The 17,844-nt window shown below is 48.3% G+C and overlaps 1 pseudogene; it reads right to left on the bottom strand.

Moving 5' to 3' along the window:
* Positions 1–13,457: 13,457 nt before the first annotated feature.
* On the bottom strand, positions 13,458–16,538 carry LOC147915656 (MHC class I polypeptide-related sequence B-like; annotated as a pseudogene).
* Positions 16,539–17,844: the final 1,306 nt, after the last annotated feature.

Genomic DNA, 17,844 nt, shown 5'->3' with positions numbered 1-17,844 from the left:
ACTGACCATTCTGCTAAGACCCTTCTACACTTTTTCTGTGGACAGAAAAGTCATGCCTCAGAAAGTTTTAACAATTTCTTAGATTTCACATCCATTTTTATTAATTACTTTGAACATCACAATTTATTTAGCATGACAGGGATTGGGTACTGTCCCATCTCAGAGAGATTCTTGTCACTGCTAAAGGTCACAAGGGGATTGAGAGTGTAGAGAGGCAGATGGAACCCAGCTCTCCTGAGGGCTGGTCGCAAGCCCTTCCCTCCATGATGTCAACCCTCTTTGAGGACCTCCTAGTGTGGCAGCTCCAGCAAACTGTCTCAATCAGCTCATCCATCGCCCCAAAAAAGACTTTTAATACTTTAATAATAATAATAATAATAACAACAATAATAATATGCTAGGTTTGTTCCAAGGCATTTAAAGATTGTTGCAACAGAGATGAAGCCAATCCTCCTCTTACTGGAGAGTAGGAGAGGCTCTGATGGACTAGGGCTCCAGATCTGGGGTGCTCCCCATAATCTAGGTGTGGCTGTCCCTCCCCCACCACGCCACTCAGGTCGTCTTCTGTACAAATTGTTTCCCCTCCACCCCACCCTGCTTCCAGGCCCCTTCTCCTCTGCCCCATAAACTGCTTTTTTCCCTCCACTCTTGCCTGTGGACCCCTGGACTCACAAGCATAGGGGCGTCTTTCTCGCGAAGATCCGTGGCGCCACTGCTGGGTCCGGAAAAGAAACTGAAAAACCCAGGGCAGAGGTTTACATAACCCAAGGCGGGGCTTCGCTGGGAGATCTGGGCTCTTTTTCAAGTGGGCTGGCCCAGAGTTTACAGGCAAGATGAAGATCACCCATCCCCCTAACCCTGGCCTAACGGAAATAAGAGTTGCTCATTTTTGTAAAAGCAGAGTGAAGGCGCTTATGGGCAGAGTTACAGTGGAACGAGTTGCACTTCGGTTGAAGGTCTGAAACTCCTGGGCAGTTACACCTACCGGTGGTGAAAATGCAGACCTGCCCGGGTGTGGGGAAATTCCGAGTCCGTGAGTCTGGAGGGGGATCTGGAATCTGACTTACAATAAACACCATCTTGGTTGATTCTGAGGCCCGTGAGTAGGGGAATGCAGCTTCCAGCCCCCTCCCCCACGGGGCCCCGACCTTGGTTTCTAACAACGGAAAACCCTTTCTGCAGCCTCATATCACTCCAGGAAGGAAAGTGCCTGCTGCGTTAAGGTCCTGATTGAACCAGGTTCCACCGGGCCGGTAGCGCTTTACGGCTTACAAACTGCCCAGGCGAGAGCCCACTCGCGTCTCTGCACCTGACCCCTGCAGGTGGACGCAATCACGGGCTCGAGTATCCAGGCGATAAAATGTAAAAGAGAGAGTGGGTAAAGGTGGGAGGGAAGGGGGGAAATGTTGAAGAAAGAAAGTGAGAAGAAAAAAAAGCTAAAGGGGAAATACATTTCAAAAGATCTAGTATTATTATTGCTAACCGTTATTATCCCCCTCTGTCCAGTTTTGTAATTTGTTAACGTTTGACTTCAGCTGTTTGATCTCTCTCTGAATGGGTAAATAGATGGCTATTGTTATTGCGGGACAATTTGAAAGTTGCAGATCAGGACCCCTTACCTCCAGATGTGTCAGGGTATGTCTTTTAAAAACAAGAACAAAGTGTTTTGTTGTTTTTTACATAACCAAAGTACAAATTTCAAAGAGGATAATATTTTTAAAAACAACTTCATTGCATATAATGCATCCATTTGGAATGCACAGCTGGTTGAGTTCTGGCAAGTGTACACACCTCTGTCATCACAGTGAAGACGTAGGACATTACTGTCTCCAAAGAAATGTCATGTGATAAAATTCTTTACAGCCAATAAAAGGCATAGGATAGATTTTAATGTATTGCTATGAAAAGATGTGCCCAACACGCTGTTAAGCTTTTATCAAAGGTTAAGAACAAACTTGAAATATATTGCCACTAATCCCACGTACATAATACATGTTTTACATAAGGGAAAACCTAGAAGATTCCTCACGAAAGGTTTGACAGTGGTGTCTCAGGGAGTGGGATAGTTGGGTGACTTTCACTTTCTCTGATATGCTGAAATTTACTTTTTAGTATAAATTTGCATATGTATGGGAGTCAGAGAGAATATCTCAGTTTTAAAATATTGTAAAACTAAGCCCCAAACCCAATAAATAACAGATTTTTAAAAAACCAAATGTTAATTAAAACCCAACACTACATACTTTCTCCTTTATGATAATCATTCATATTTTCATAGCACTGAATGTTTCTTAAATTGTTACTGAAAGGGATGTTTTTAGTAGAGTGGAAAGACAAGTCATAACTATAATAAAAAGTTCGGGCTAGAAACACAAAAGAAGTGCAAAATCGAGTGTGGGCACTAGGGACCCCTTCAAGATTATGCTTTACCTTTGAAACCCACGTGGCCATCGCATCCTCTGGTCTTAGACAAAGTCAGGGCAAATCTTGTTCCCTGAGCATCGGTTTGTCCTTGAGAAAGGTCAAAGGCTTTCAGAGCAAGTCTGAAGAATGACACTGACTTTCTGGTCTAAAAAGCTTTCAAGACTGTTTGGGCAAAGGCAGTGTTTGTAAGAGGATCCAGCTTGTCTGGGCAATGCTCCCTTGGGTTCACCCGTTGGCAGTGGCCACAAGGCAGGCGAGGACGAAGAGAAGCTGCACCACTGGGTCTGACTCAGCGAGGGGCTTTTGGGCTGACAGCATGGCTGTGCTTTCTTTGGGGGCCGGGTAGGGTGTAGGCGGGAAGGCACCAACTCAAGGGATAACTGCAAAAGGAAGTGGCCTAAGCCTCCACACCCTTCCTTCCTCTTGCCACCTCACAACCCGAGCCTCCTTCAGCCCAGACTGTTGGGGGAAGTGCGGAGACCCAAGTAGAAAGAGCAGGCTTCATGGGCCTCGTGATGGTGCCTGGCTCCCTTCTTCAAGAGACTGGTGGCGAATTCAAACTGGGGGGGGCGACTGTAAAAGCTAACCTTTGAAAGTAGGTCCTTATTTCCCACGCTGGCTTATTTACAAAATTCATGTTAATAGAATACAAAAACAAAACAAAACAAATTCTGCCCTGATTTTTCTGGCGAACAGAAGGTCCTGCACTCTCCCAGTTCCTCAGGGGCTTCAGGCCGCCCCCAAGTGAGGCTCCAGGCTCCAGACCTGCTGCCATCAGGCCAGGCCCCTCTCCTTCTGGACTCCCTTCACCTCCTGTCAACCTCCCTCTGCTTTGTCTCTGCTCCCTCATCCTTTTCCCCTCCCTAAACCCACCCCTGAATATCTTGCACCTTCTTCCAAGGCTTTCTCCTCATGACTACAAATTCCTCCAAACTTTAGGAAGAAAAACAAACACCAGTGGAGAAATCCTGCAGGAGACCAGGGCTCCCATGCTAGACATGAGCCCCCACTCCCACCTATCCCTCTCTCTCTGTGTAAATGGAGAGTCAAAGTCCTTAACCTGGCATCTCAGAAACCTCCCCACTTTGGCACTGCATCCAAGAGTTGGCGTTATGTGTGTGGACAAACTTTTGGGACCCCTTTTCCTGGTCTAACAGGCAAATATAACAAGCAAGCTACATAGGCTTAAAGTCAGTACAAAAATCCGTGCTGTGGTGTGAAATGCCATGCAGGCCATCTTAAGCACATGTTAGAATGACTTTGCAACCTCACACCTCATGACTGAAGACGCCAGCTGGACAGATCCACAGCAGGAAAAGATAGCGGGTCCCTTGCTGTCACATTTACCAGCCGCATTTCTTAAAGATTGAAGGAAAAAGTAACGACCCTGTTCTGTACCTCCCTCCACACATGGATAACACTGACACTCCAAGCCACACTACATACATGTTGGATGTATAACCAAAAAGTTCTTGTTTATGTTATCCTTGAAGTATACGACTGTTAGATCTGTAAGCCCTTACCTACATGTACACTGCTTTGTTAAAAAGTATATAAACTGCACTCAGACCTGTAGACTCAGAGCAGTTCCCCAAAATACTCTGTTGGACTGTTTCCCAGGACTCGAGTTCCTCATCTCGATTATCAAATAAACTCCTTTAATTAACCTTTACCTAGACTCTTTATTTCAGTCGACATGTGCACATGTGCTTTTATTTCAGGAGATGGGACAATGCTATTCATCAGATCAGCAGACTGTGAAGACACCCTGTCCCCCCAAAGCTTAAAGCACTCTGCATTAGGGAGGAGGGAGAGAGTGGGGGAGCCCCTGACTCCAAGTCTACTGATCACTCCTACTCCAAGAGACACTGAAAAGAAGCACAGGACAGTCCATTCCCTCCAGGGACCAGGCAGGGAAGTCAGAGCCACCGTGAGTGGATGTCAAAGTCCATCAAACAAATATCATTACAAGAAAAATCCCTGTGTCACACTTTGAAGCTCACAAAAATGATCAGAAAACCAAAATCCTAGCTCAGGTGACATCACTGAAGTTGGCTGTAAGGCTTTGTGGGACCTGTAGGTAGAAAGCAGGACATCTCTAGGGCTGCAGCCCAATAGCCCCTATGTCTTAGGGCCCCCAGAAAGGATGCTCTCTCTTTAGTGGTGCAGAAGAATCTCTTTGGATGTAGAATCTCTTTGGATTTCTGAGGTTTTTACACTGATTTGTTGACTTTGTAGATGTTGAGTTCATCTTTGAACATCTTAGAAACAATTTGCTTTGACCTTGTCTAAGTGTGGAATCTGAAACTGTTCTGAAGCAGGAAACAAGGGACTGGCCCTGTGAGCTATGGCCCCATGTGGAGGTTAATTTTCTGTGTCAACTTGGCTAGGCCATGGTACCCAGGTATTTGATCAAACATTATTCTAGATGTTTCTGTGAAGGTATTTTTTAGATGAGATTAATATTTAAATAGGCAGAGTTTGAGTAAAGCAGATTACCTTCCATAATGCAGGTGAGGTTTCTACAATCAGTTTAAGGCCTTAATAGGAAAAAACCCTGACCTCCCCCAAAGAAGAGGGACTCGTGGGCAGACTGCTTCCACACTTGAACTGCAGCACCAACTCTTCCTGGGGTCTCCACTTGGTGTCCTACCCTACCCCACAGATTTTGGACTTGACAGCCTCTGCCATCACATGAGCCAATTCCTTAAACTAAATCTCTTATATATACTCACACATATGTATTATATACATAAATGTAAATATAAAATATGTATATTTTCATGTATAATTACATATTTTATATAATATATAAATATAAAATATAAATATATAATTTATAAATATAAATATGCATATATATTAAAGACATTGAATATAAATATATATTAAAAAGTAACACAGATGCAAACACACATACATAAATATATTTTCTGAAACACTCCATTTCCCCAAATGTTTGCAGCTTATAAAAAATAAAGGTGTAAAATTTATGCAGAATTTATAACATGGAAAACTATTTGTTATGTAACAACAAATTTCATTTCAGAAAGTAACATTCAGAATAACCCATAACATCTGGATGGAACTTTGTAAAATGAACAAACACACACATACATATATTTATTATTTTATATACTATTATTTATGTAACAGCAGATTTTATAACTTCCTCATACTCACTACCTGCTACTTTTTGATATTAGAAGTCTTTGTGGGGGTACATCCATTCACTGATTTTTCTGCTGATTCAATTTCATGGTGTTTTATCTCCTGGTGGGTTAAAAGTTGTTTTGAATTGTGTACTAGACTATTAGAAAAAAATTAGAGTTATTTTTAGCCCTAGATGATGATTTTTCTCCTGCAGAAGGGTTCTGTACATTTCTGTCTGTATTGCACCCGGTAGGTTTCCAATCTAGGAATGTTTCAATCCAAATTTGAGGTGTCAAGCACCCCAGATCACCCAGAGGTGAAGCCTGAGTAGTATAAATTCCTGCAGGTTCACAACTACCATTCAGAAGCAGCATTTCAGAGACTCTGCTTAATGTATGTGTTTGGGGGGGTGTTCACCAGCGTCCCCACATTTGTGACCCTTGGCTTTCACTTCTTTTTCCACTCAGCCCCTCAGGGTAGCTGAAAGCTTGCTCATCTCCTCAGGTTCTGTAAATGCCTTCAGGGCAGAAGTGGATCTGGTGTCCTAGGATTCCTGCTCTCACCGTCCTGGGCTGTGGCTCTCACCTAGACCTTGGCTGGCAATCGTGAGGTCATCACCTCAAAGAGGTGCAGTGGGGCACAAAGGATCAGGCAACGGAAAGATCTCCCTGTGAAGGTGGACTCCAAATACATCACCATGGATATAGGTAACTGCTGTCCTTTTCTATGGACTTCGCTACACTCCTTCCCTCTATCCTCTCTCCCCTCCCACCCTCAGGACGGCCTCAGTAGCCTGGGCAGAATCCCCAACCCCTCAGAGGAAATGCTGAGGAGGAGAAGGGTGCTGGGGTCCTCTCTTCTCTCCTTTAGGGACACCTCCAGGAACCTAATTCCAGCCTCTTGGAGATCCTGTGTGTGGCCTGCGCTCCCTGGTGCCTGCCCGCAGGAGCTTCTGGTTGCTGTGTTCCCGGGGTCTGAGAAGCCACTTGGTACAGTGACCCATCAGGTAGTCCCTTGTGGCCTCCACCATTCTGAACCTCTCCCAGGTGCACTTGATCCTCAGAGCCGCAGTTTGCGCCGCCGTCCAGGTCTCTAAGTCCTCCTTTAGGGGGTTGAATCCTCATCATCTTAGGCACTGAACGTGTGCCCTGAGGAAGTCACCTCTCATCCACACAGCATCGGCAAGGTGTGGGACCCTGGACACAGTGCGAGTCTATCAGAGCAGTGGGTGGTGGTTGTCCTGTCCCGCCCGCCTCGGGCCCCCTCCCACCCTAGGCTCCTCCCCGTGACTGGTCACAGAAAAAGTCAGTCACAATCTAAAAGGAAAATGAAACCTGAAGCTAAACCTCGGATTGCCCTTCCCACCTGTGAGTGGTGAGCATGAAGCCCCGCCCACACCACTAGAGCCCATTAGTGCCTGGGGATGGAGGTGGGGGTCTGGACCTGTGCCAGGAGCCTGATGTCACTCACTGGACTTGTCCTAGCTGTGGTACCTGCCCTGGAACATCAGGTTGCTCAGCATTAGATCCCCTAGGGTCTTGGTGAACTTTGCCTCAAAGCGCAGATAGTAAGGTCCCAGCTTCTCCACCCTCAGCTTCAAGCTCTGATCCTTTTTAGAGTTGAGGCACCAGGGAGAACCAGATGGGCTGGGCAGGAGGTTTATTCTTTGCATCCTAGAGGATTAGCAGTAATATATCCCTCTCCTCACCTTGTGGCTCAGCTCTTTTACCATCTCCTGGGAGCAGGAGCGATGTCTCATCGCCACCTTGTGGTCTGTGGTCTTCCTTTCCCCAGATCAATCAGGACGCTAAGATCAACCTGGACCCCAGGCCTTCAGCAACTTTCCGGTAAAGTAGAAAAGGCATGAGGTGGGACTGTGTCGGGAGAGGAATGGTGTCATCTCCACCTCTGCGGAGATCCCCATCAACCCGTTCAGGGGAAGGGCCAAGCCTTACTCTCCATGCTGAGAGGAAGCTCTGGGCCAGGACTGGTCTGTTGGAAAGGCAAGGACCTGTTCTCTCACACCAAGGGCCCCAGAGCCTGCAGACTTGGGGAGACTTGTGTACTAATCAGGTTCATGCATGCCTCAAGGAATAGACCCTGGACATTGCCTCAGGTGACATGAGCAAGATGCACACCCAGAAGTGAGGTAGCCCCTCCTGGGGGTTCTTGGTCCTCCAGTTATTCTGGGTGCTCAGTGCTCTGACAAGAGGTGGGTAGGAGGCTTTGTGTAAAATAGAAATTCTTTATAGCCCATTACTTATGTTATTTTACTTTTCATTAGCCCTTTTTATTGTAAAATAAAACACAGATACCAAAAAAAACACAACTATCTAAAAATGGTGCCCCTTAATAAAAGGCAAACACCCTTTAAGCCCAGAGAGAGAGAGATTTTCAGCCAACGCACAAGCCCTAGCATTTGCCCCATCTCAATCACAACCTTTTCCCTCCCCAAATAAAAACACATCCTGACATTGATCATAATCATTTCTTTGTTCCAATTTATAATTTTATCATTCAAAATTATAGTTTAATTTTACCTTTAAAAATGTTTTTTGTTCTCTTTTGTTCTATAGAGTCCTCCTTTATATCTTTTATCCTCCTAAAATTTATGTGTCTTGTACAGTTTCTCAGTTTGCTTTTCGCTGACTCCCTTCATCTCCAAAGTTTATTTGAATATGTATCTCTGTCGTGTGTATATTTATAAATGGTATTGGGATATAGAAGCTTGATTAAATTCAAGTTTGATTTTTTTTTTGGCAGGAGTACTTTATGATGGTGTTGTGTTCTTTCATTGAGAGGCATTTAGTTTCTAGTTATTTCTCTTATTGTAATGTTAATTGCCATTGCTCTTTAATGCCTAAATATATTAATTCATTCTTCATTTATTAGCTGAAGAATTCCTAAAGTTAGAGATTTTCCGAATTCTACCATTTGGTTACTCAGTAGAACTCTGTTTTATGGGACACAACTCTAAGTTAATATCTTGCAGTTTCTGAGTATTTTGCTACTTGACAGAGAAGATCCGATCAGGTGAATTTCCTCCATCCACTGGTCAGTCCCTCAGGATTGCACACACATGGTGGACTTGGCTCAAATTCATCTCTGGCCCAAAATACTGTGGTCAGGGTAGTAGGTTGCACAGAGGAGAAGACTTTATAACTCGCAGGATGAACTCTGTGGGGATGCTTTATCAGAAGGGGGCTTGGGGCTAGGCAGGCACTGAGCTCTTCATAGATGCTCTGCCAGGACAGCAGATTTCTATTTCTGTGCTCAGATGTGTCTCTACTCCTAATGGATTTTTCTACCATCTCTGCTAGGGGGTAAGGTCCTCATCTTAGCATCTGGACAATTCCTGGATATAGAATGATATTTCGTCACAGTCAGAAACAGGAGATCAAGCAAAGGAGCCAGTATCTGAAATAGATCAGAAACAGAAATAGACCAGAAATAGCACAGGGTATATGCTTGGAAATTTGGGGAGAGAATGTTTTGGAGAATATTTACTTATAATCATTAATATCACTGCTTCCCCAAAACCTTATCCGCCAGCACCAGGCCTGCGCTCCTACCACAGGACAATCACTGTGCTTCCTGGCTGACTGTACTCTAGGGATTGTCTTAAGGCCGTGACCCAGTATGGGCTGCTAAGCATCAGAAACACAGGGCAGCTTATGCACAGTCATCCAGTCCTAAAGTGGGGGTGGATTATCTGAACACAAATATTTCTGACTCTGCAGCCCAAAGGAGTAAAATAGATTCTGAAAGGGCTGTTTGGACACTAATTAATAAATAATTCTTATTATGTGAGGGAAAATATCTTACCTCTTTGTTTCTATGACTGTAATCACTTTTTGCTTTATGCCTGAGACAAATTCTAACTGATACACATGTGTATCAACTTTAAAAGTAATTATCCTGGGGGCTAGCCTGGTGGCGTAGTGCTTAAGTACACGTGTTCCACTTCAGCAGCCTGGAGTTTGCTGGTTTGCATCCCGGGCACGGACCAACACACTACTTGTCAAGCCATGCTGTGGTGGCATCCCACATACAAAATAGAAGATGATTGGCACAGATGTGAGCTCAGGGAGATTCTTCCTCAAGCAAAAAGAGGAAGATTGCCAACAGATGTTAGCTTGGAGCCAATCTTCATCACCAAAAAAAAAAAAAAGTAATTATCCTGAATGCATTTAGAATAAAAAATTTACATAATGGTATTTCTGTTTAGACAAAAAGACATTTTTCTAAAAGTGTCATCTGCTCGAGAACTTACCTAAATTTTATTGAAAATACCAACTGGGTTTAGAAATTCAACAAATCAGAGAATCGCAGATATTGCAAGAGAAATATGAACAACATTCTTATTTTTCCAGTTTTCTTGAGATATAATTGACCTACAGCATTGTGTAAGTTTAAGGTGTACAATATAATGACTTGCCTTACATGTATTGTGAAATGATTGCCACAATAAATTTAGTTAACATTCATCATCTCATATAGAGGCAAAAAGAGAAAAAGAAAACAATGCTTTTTTTCCTTGTGATGAGAACTCTTAGGATCTACTCTCAGCAACTTTCAAACATGCCCTACAGCAATGTTAACTACAGTCATCGTGTTGTGCATTACATCCCCAGTGCCAAAAGGTGTGCCTTTTGATCACCTTCATCCAATTCCCCTAATCCCCACCTCCTGCCTGTTGTAACCACAATTCTGATCTTTTTTTCTATGAGACACCACCCATCTGTGTGCCCCAAGACCAGCAGTCAGGAGGGCAGAGCATCAGGTGGGGAATATCTCACCTCCCCACCCGCCTTGCACAAATCAGTCTGAACTGATGGAGGGAGATGCTGATGCTTGATTTATTCACCCACATTCTGTGTTCATTTATTCTCTCATCACGTCAGTCCACATATGCCCAGCAGTCACTTCACTGTAGAAGCAGACCGGCCCCTAATCTTCATAATCAGGAAACCCCGAAAGCACTGTCCCCTCCCCTGGTATCACACCTCAGCTCTGCTGCATCACGAGGGTCTCAACTTCGCAGGCAGGTTTTCACCTCACAGGGTCACCCCTGAACATTGGCCCCACATGTCCCATCTCATCTTCTCCCAGCCCTTTAAACTTTACTGTGAACCTGTCACTCACTGGGAGCTGTGGGGAGGGAGGTGGAGATTTTTTAGTGCTGTGTCAAGGCATCGAGATACACCTCCCCCTCTCCCCAGAACCTCACATTCTGTCCCTTCCCAGGCACCTGAAGTAAAACACAGACCAGATATGTATGTTGAAAGAGCATTTAAACACTTACAATAGGAAATTATACAGACATGGTACATATGAAGTAATGCATATACGAGTATGATGGGGGGTGAAGCGACTTCCAGGTGCCAGAAAAGCTGGTATTAGACTCCTCAGGAAGAACCATAACAACGGAACTTACAATTAATACGCACTGACAACAATATAATTATTACAGAGGTAACATACTGTAACATAAAATAACAAAAATATTGATAAACAATGTAGTGCACCTGTAAGGACCTTATATATATTAACAGTTTTGATTCTGCCAACCAAAACTGGAAATAAATACTGTTATTTTCCCTATGTCATAGATGAGGAAACTGAGGCACCAAGAGGGAAAGTGCTAGCAAGACCAGAGCAGGGAGCTGAATTCAGGCCTCCTGGCTGCAGACTCTATGCTTCCTCAGTTGAATCAATGGACTCAGGGGGCTGACAACAGAGACTGAAATCCCAGCTGGCTGGTGCCATTCACGTCTGTTGGCGCCATCTGGGGGTGACCCAGGTGTTGTAGGCTAACGAGCTCTGGGGGAAAGAGAAGCCAATAAATGTTCAATTGGTTACAGAATATTGTTTTTATTTCCTCAGGAATTCTCCTTCAGTTGCCCCAAAATCATTTCTGCCTTTCTCTGAGGGAAGATAGCACCCCCACTTTTCTCCCTCTCACCCCACATTTCCCAGCCCTTGCTGGTCTCCTCCCAAGTCTCCATTAGCACCATCACCTGTCACTGCTTCCACCACCCAGCATGCAGGAACAAGAAAGGGCCAGAGGGGTAAAGGACAACATCCAGGAGTGGAAACCCACTGCCCTCCCCTCCTCTCAGCTCCCACCCATCCCCCAACACAGTGGGAGGCCTCCCTGAAAGACAGGCCCCTGCTCCTTGGTCCTCCAGGCCTGGGAGTGGTCACACACAGCTCCTCCTCCCCTTACTTCTCAGCCTCCTCACCTGCACAAGCACCTGCCCACAGGGCCGGGGTCTGCTCCACTGGCCCCCTCACCCACAGGCACTCACCTCCCCCTGCAGCTCAGCCTCCTGCCCTGAGCCAGCAGCTCTGAACTGGAAGACCCATCAGGAAGCTCAGGTGACCAGCAGGCCCAGCCCAGAAAAACTGGGCTGCTGTGGGGTCTGGACCTGACCTGACCCTGGAGGACCCCATGCTCGCAGAGGCCCAGCCTTGCCTTGACCCTCACACCCGGCCCAGGCTCTCAGGCTGCACTTGGCCTTCTTTGCTCCTTCTGGCCCAATGGCCCCTGGAATGGCACCTCCACCCCGAGTGCTGCTGCGAGGCTGAGGCTGCCCAGGCCTTCCTGCTCCCATTTCTAGCAGGGACTCAACCAGGCACTGCCCGCACTGACTGTAGGAAATCTGCTTCTCAATGTGGAGTTGGGGTTTCTTTTCTTTTCTTTGTTTTTTTTTTGCAGGGGAAGATTTGCCTTAAGCTAACATCTGTTGCCAATCTCCCTCCTTTTTCTTCTTTCCCCCGCAAAGCCCCAGCACATAGTTGTGTACAGTTGTAAGTTCTTCTGGTTCTGCTATGTGAGCCGCCACCACAGCATGGCTACTGACTGACGAGTGGCATGCTCCTGGGCCCAGGAACTGAACCCAGGCTACCGAAGCAGAGCCCACCAAACTTTAATTGCTAGGCCATCAGGGTTGGCTCACGTCAGGTTCTTGAGATGCCTCAGCCTGAGGCTGTGACTGCCCATCTCTGCACCCTGGGACCACCACTGCCACCACACCCACCTCCCACACGGAACCCTCCTAGACACGGAGCTCCTCAGTTGAATTCCTGTTTCATTCTATATGTATTGCAAGGACAGTTTTGGAGGAAATCCTATTAAGGTTAGCCAGCTGAAATCATAAACATTTGTTTTGGATATCAAAATTTAAAGTAGGAATATTGAGAAGTGAGTACATGTCTTTCACACTCTTATCCTGGCTAATGCTCCAATGACATAGGATGCAACCATTTCTGCTCCAAGGGAACCAGAACTGCTGTTCCCTCTGTGGGGGCCGCCCAAGTAAGACCAGGAGCAAACACAGACCAGCAGGGGCCCCTGCTCTGGGTGTGACATGGACGGAGCCCCTCTCTGTGGGGCAAGGTGATAAACTCTTCCAGTTTGCTCAGGATTGAGGGCCAACTGTCAGGATATTGGTCTCAAGGGTGAGAACGACCCCCCACAACCTTCACATAGAAGTGGTGGGAACAAAAGACCCCAGTCCCTGCACCCCTCACCCCCTTCACTCTTTCACGCACTGCCTTTGTTCTCTACCCAAACACAAAACTCCCTGTTCCCTTTTCCTCTCCCCTCAATCAAACCGATTGCAGGGAAATCATTTTGACCATCCCTTCCTCCAAACCAACAGGGCAGTGACCATCATGAGGGAGGGAACAGGCTCAGGGAGGCCCAGGTAAGGCCGGGAGCACAGTATCCAAGCATAGGGTGTACAAGATGGACAGAAAATGACCACCAGTGCCCAGGACCCATCAGTCTGTTCTAAGTGGGACTTCCCAATAGGATGTCATAGGCAGCGCTCTGGCACCATCCAGTGACCCATAGTTTGGACCTTGTGGGTCTTCTACTTGGATTCCTCATGGTGGCTGGAGAACTGGGGGAGGGGGTGCAGACGGGAAGGGACCAGAGGCAGCCCCTCTCATTCCTATGCCTCCCCAGTGTGTAACCCTCTGAGTTGGTCACAGATACTTTTACTGCTTGTTTCCTCTGATTCCATGATCATCCAGGCCCTCCCCAATTTCCACATGTTCTCAACACATCCCTCTGGACAAGCTGATGAACCTGAGTTACAGAGACATAGGGATGAGATCAGAGCAGGCAGCCATGATCCTCCCTGCTGCCCAATCCTTACCCAGAACAAGGAGAGGCCACAGCTGCACACTCAAGGGGCCCAGCCTGGCCCTGGCTGTGGACAGGGCTAAAGGGTATAGATGCAGATGTGGCTCCCATAACCCTCACAAGTACCCCAACTTCCAGCTCCTGTTACAGAGGCTGGTCGTCTCCACTCCTATTTGTGCAGAGGGAGATAAGAGGGACCCTACATCCCAGGCAGAGCCCCTCCCATATCCACTCACTGCCCAGATTTCTCACTTGGGCTCTCTGCAGCTGATGTGGTCCTCTTCTTCTTGTTCCAAAGGACACAAGGAAAGATGATAATAACAAGAGTCACAGCAGCAACACTCAGAATGGTTGGCCATCTACTCTGTGGCACCGGGGCCTTTCCTAAATAACAGCCTAATTATAACCTGGGCATCCAGAGCCACAGGCCTTCTCTCCACTCCCCCATCCTGGCCCCTGACCCTACCAGGGTCAGAACTCCCTCCAGGAGCACCCCAGGCTCACTAGAGGGCACAGGGTGTGCGTTGTGGTTCCCGCTGTGTTCCACATAGCACGTGAACCTCTGCTCCTCTCCTTGGGGAATTCTTATGGCCACCCAGGTCTGGTAGGTCCCATTCCCATCAGGCAGGACACCCCCAGACCGCTGGGCATCTTGGCTTAGGGGTTCCTCATCCCAAAGCCAGGTCAGTAAGATGTTCCCGGGAGAGAAGACGAAAGCCCAGCATGTCAGGGTGACAATGCCCTCCCAGGCCCTGCTGTGGGTCGTGTTCACTGCTGGGGTCACTGAAGAAGAAAGCACAGAGCCAGTGAGGCTGGTAGCCAAGTCCTGCTCCCCTCTAAGGGAGATGGAGAGAACAGAGCTCTCCCCACCGATCCAACTCCCGTTGAAGCCCTCATTGACCCCAGACCTTCTCCAAGTCTGTCCTGCATCCTGAAGCCAAATTCCTTCAGACTGGCAGGAGGATGGGTGGGGTTGAGGTTCACTGTCCTAGATCCACATGTTGACGCTGAGGAGGGGATGTGAGGGGTGGTCTCTCCAAGAAAGGGAGGCTGGGAGCCCGGGGCCTGACCCCAGTCTGTCGGCTTCCTCTCCTGCCGGACACCCACCTCCCCAGGTTCAGTGTTGTGTATGAGGGGGCACTGCTTCCCTGGATTATGGACACTGGGATAGTTCATTCCCCTTGCCAGCTGTGTGATTTCTTTATCCAGTGGCTTTAACAGAACAGGCAAATCACAACACAACAAGCCAACAGAGCATATGTGTATACCATAGTACAGGGAGGGTTTCCGTGGGCAGAGCTTGGGGGAGGCTCCAGGGGTCTGGTGGACAGGAGGGCCCTGCCCCAGGGTCATACCTGTTCTCTCCGTGAAGCCCATCCAGGATTCCAGATATCTCCGTAGTCTTCCACAAAGCTCTCCCTGCACATGGGCTCAATACTCCTTGCTTTGAAAGCCATCCATGTCCCAGGACTTCTTGATCTCCATAGCCAGGGTCTGAGCCGAGGACTGGGGCACTGTCTATCCACGGGTCTTGGGGTTATAGGAGAGGAAAAGCTCCCCGTAATAGTAGAAATGCCTCAAGCCCCTGGTGCTGTGGTCTTCTTGGATGTCACAGCCCTGAATCTCTTGGAGGGAATGAAAGTCTGCCCCCCACCCAGCAGTGACTTCTCCATTCCCTGTGTCCTTCTGCCTTCCCTGCCCAAGTGAGAAACTCCAGCCAGGGGGCCCTCCCTTCTCTCCTCCATGGCTTCCTGTGCTGGCTGAGTAATGGCCACCTCCATGCTGAACTCCACAGCCCCCATTCCACACCCCCACCCCCATCCAAATCCCGTGGAATGGCACAGGTCCCTGCTGTTTGCCCCAAACGTTCCTGGAAAAGGCTGCACATCACTTGTGCCCCCTTCCCATTCTCACCTCCTTTCTGGTCCTGCAGAGCCATGATTTCTGCCAGGGTCTTTCTGAAGTCCTTTCCCTTCTCTGTCAAGTCCTTGGTCTCTGTGTCCCACATCTCAGCTCCCAGGACAGCTTCTTTCCACAGTTCCCGGGGCTCTGCCCTGCCTTTCTCACTGTTGTAGTGCAGGAAGGGCTGACCACCAAAGTGTCCCTTAGCGAAAAATCTTGATAGAACAAATCCATCCTAGGATACCACCGTGAGGTCATAACGAAGACTGTGGTATCCTGTTCAAGGAGGAGACCAGATGAAACTAGGAATTTGTGGTAATAACTGAACATCAGGTGTTTAACAGAAAAATTCTCCTGTCCTGAGCCTCTCAAGGTCTTGAGGATGCAGAAAATGCAGAAAATGCACATGTGCAAAGGGACAAGAATGAGATATGCAATATAGGAAAGTAGTAAAGGGGAAAGGAGGATAGGGAATTGCAGGAAGGAGGGCGATGGAGGTGGGCAAAGATGTAGGACAGGTGCCAGGAGAAGGAGGTATGGGCTTCCTAAGGGTCCAGGCAGGACGTGAGGGGAGAGGCTGGCCTGCAGGGGGCAAGGGAGAGGCAAGGTGGCCATGGTGAAGCGGAGGTCTCATCACGGTGGAGTGAGGGGATGTGAGGGACCCAGGATTGGAGGGATCCATGGTCAGGTTGACTGTGGTGCAAAGACGGGTTAGGGTGAGATGGAGAGTGAGGGGCTGCTGCCTGTGGTGAAGGCTCACCATGGACAACGTGGGGTCAAGGGAGGGTGTGGCAGTGAGGCGGAGGGGCGCGAGGGGTGGATTGTGACACAATGCAGTTTCGGGTGGACCAGTACCTCTGGGGGAGGTGAAGGTGTGAGCCTGGGCCCAGAGTGGAAGAGGCATGGTGAGGCCCCAGGTGGGGAGGTGGATGAACCCGCCAGGGTCCCCTGGGGTGAACGGGCGGCAGCGTCTCAGAGTCAGTGCAGTGTGTCCAAGGGTAGCTGTGACTTAGAAAGGGCGGGCGATAGAAGAAAAATAGAACTTAAATGTCAAGGTGCATAGACTGGGGAAGGAACCACATGGTGGGAGTAGTTCAGGGTGGAGGGCAGGTCATACCTCCAAAGAGGGTTGGGTTAGACTTCCAGCACAGGAGGGGCAGTGCTGGGAGAAGGCCCACTGTAGGGAAAGGCCAGAGCTGACCAAATGCCATAAACAAGGATTTTGAATACATGGTGTAGGCACGAGAGCCCACTGGGGTCAAGGAACCAAAGGGGGCCCGATGAAGGCCAGGAAGCTGGGCAGTTCAAACAAGAGCAGCATTCTTGTTGGTGGGGCGAGGGGAAGGCAAGAGGCAGCAGGAGAGATAACGGTGAGGGCCTGGTATTGGGGGGTGATGGGTGATCTGAGGAGAACTTGGGTTATTGTGCTGACAGGAGATGAGGGGTGCTCTGGGTGTGGGTGAGGGGTTTGTGAGAGATTAGAACTTGGTCAGGACCCCCAGGAAGGTGGGCAAGGAGTGGCAGCAGGGCAAGATATCATGCAAGGAGGAGTGCTGAAGGACCAGGGAGAGGAGTCCAGCACCTGTGGGCTGGAGAGTGGAGGCCTTCAGAGGGTGAGGTGTGGGATGCAGGAGTGGGGAGGGGTGGTGCTGGGTGAAAGGCCCAGGATGCAGGAGGACCAAGAGCAGGAGCCTGCACTGGAGGGGAAGGAGGAGGACAAGGCACCAAGATGGGGACAGGTGTGTGCACAAGGGGCTGTGCACTGTGCATCAGGGCTCCCCTTGGTGAGGCCAAGAGGAGAGTGGGGATGGAGGGAAGACCCTCTGGACAAAAGGTATCCCCAGATAGTTAGGGTTCAGGAAAGTTGTAGGGAGGTAGGAGCCATGCAGGTGAAGGCTCCTTGTAGACAATGGCCCACGATGGGTGGAGGAGGGACTTGAGGTGAGGGGAGAGGGGGAGAGGAAGGACACACTAGAGAGGGATCAGAGAACTGTAGAGAAGAGGGGACGGCAGGGAGGTGAAGGGCAAAGGACTGAGATGGCACATGACATGGCAGGGAAGGAGGCCAGGTGTGAGAAGCTGGCATATCAGAAAATTAGAGTTAACATTGGAAAGGGGGAGTGAGAGGGGAGGAGGATGGCAGAGGCAAGAGAATTCACAGGAGGAATCCCTTGGCCAGAAGCCTTTAGACTCTACCCTTCCTCAGTGTG

The sequence above is a fragment of the Ceratotherium simum genome, chromosome 13 (assembly GCF_057802395.1).
Source record: "Ceratotherium simum simum isolate JZ-2026a chromosome 13, ASM5780239v1, whole genome shotgun sequence".
Classification (NCBI taxonomy): domain Eukaryota; kingdom Metazoa; phylum Chordata; class Mammalia; order Perissodactyla; family Rhinocerotidae; genus Ceratotherium; species Ceratotherium simum.
Note: the sequence above shows the minus strand (reverse complement) of the source record. Positions and strands in the feature narration are given on the sequence as shown.